We start from the raw sequence: 2,031 nt of genomic DNA on the forward strand, positions 1-2,031 counted from the left end.
TTGTGTTCAGCTCAGCTTCAATTGTCAACTTTCAATTTCGATTGTTCAGTTGAATTTATTATAAAATTTGCCACAAATGTTTCACTTTCGAATTCACTAGAGTTAAGTCTAGCTTATATCAAAGTTAAAAAAAAAAGTTATTGAGGGTTTGATGTTTGTGAATTGAAAAAAAAAAAGGAAAAAAGAAACTAGTCCCAGCTGAGTCTCAGAGAGTGTAAACAATGTCTTCATGAGTACTTACTTGTAGTATATGTAAAAAACCTACAAGGAAGGAAGAATCTCGTCCCATAAATGACATTAGAGGGAAAGTGATGGGACGAACATGACAAGCCTGTAGGAATACCACTATCCGCCTCTGATGTTCAGCATCCAAATGCACAACTCCCCTGTACAAGCTAAAACATTTAAAGTCACTACCAAAGTCAGTAGATGGTTTGTCCCCTGAAGCAAAGAAAACTTTTTTTGAAAAATACGTTTGGCTGTGTGACCCTCATAAGCAGTCTAAGGTGCTGTGGTGCATGTTATGTAAGGTTGCACAGGCCATCACCCAGTGTAAACAAAAGTGTTTCACAGCCTCCGTCCCCAAACAATTCTATTCAAAATAACGTTGGTCGTCCCCCAGTGTCATATGAACTGGCGTCAAAGCGAACTCAATGGAGGATTCGAAACAAACTTAAAAACTGTGCAAGGCAAAAAGTGGCTGAACTTAAAACAAAAGTTGAAAACATGGGTGCCTCAAATGAAGAGATCTGCCAGGAAATTCTTGAAGGCCAATTGGATGGGATACAGTTAACATTCATATTTTCAAACAAAACTTTCCTTTTTTTAACTCACGTAGTACAATTCCACCATATTCTACCTTATTAGTTGGTTTTTCAGTTTATTTGGATTGATAATGAAAAGATGAACACAATTCAAGGATCTCCCAAGCCCGAGAAACTGAAAACATGGCATACATGTCTTTCTTACTAGAAGCAAAAAGTAAAAGGAGCAAGCCATTGCCTTCACTTCTTTCAAATTATCTTCAGGAAAAGTGAATGTTCCACATGCAAATGCTAACATCATGGAGGGCTTAGCTCTCAGCTACTCCAGAGAGAAGCCTGGAAGTTGGAAACGGATTAAACTGTTGAGCTGTGGGGCACAGCAATACACAAATAAGGAAATTAAGCAAATGTTCAGGTTTAGTAACAGTCAAGGAGAAGAAGTATCATGCACAGACTACGAATTAACAAAAGCTAGACTTCATAGTAAGATGTATGGTCCAGGAGCAGCACGTCCGAAAATAAGACACCAATGTAGTCATAAACGTCTACCAGAAACCATTGCTTTTGTCTTGGAATTTATCCATCATCCACACAGTGAAGAGTATTCATCTTATAAAAGTGCCCCCTGTGATGGATAAGTGAATTATTAGGAGGAAGAAATCAACCTGTTTTGTGGTTCAATTAAGCAAAACAAGTCTGCCTGTTATGATAGATATACATTGTAAACAGGAATGTGAACAACTGGAGATTAGACCTATAACCTTAAGTACATTTTTTAAGGGTTTGTCTGCAGGAAATTTCAAATAATCACACAGAAGGCAGGACTCTAACAATTGCACAGAACTTGGTGCCGAGTATTTCATCCTTGGTAGATAAGCTGCTAACTCGTTTAGGTGAAATGCTAAGGAGCCAACGTAAACCAGACATGACTCCAGGATTAATGAACAAAGCAAAGAAGTTGCAGCGTAAACAAACGTTAACAAATAATATATGACTGTTTCCGGTACAAGAAAAGTCAGAACGAACATATTTTTGCTACAGTGGTACATGTTCCAACACCATCTAACAGGATATTTCAATAGCTTTACTCTTTCTACACCCCAGCAGTCTAGCTTATGTTTTTTGGCATCACCTTCACGTTTTTGAGCAATAAAAGTTCTTGGAAATGATGTGAACTTTCCAAAAATAATGTACAAGGCAAAGAATGTTGTCCAAATATGCAAAGTACAACCTTCTGTGTGAAGGAAGCTCGAACACAAGTGGTTTT

The sequence above is a fragment of the Montipora capricornis genome, chromosome 3 (genome assembly GCF_036669925.1).
Source record: "Montipora capricornis isolate CH-2021 chromosome 3, ASM3666992v2, whole genome shotgun sequence".
Taxonomy (NCBI): domain Eukaryota; kingdom Metazoa; phylum Cnidaria; class Anthozoa; order Scleractinia; family Acroporidae; genus Montipora; species Montipora capricornis.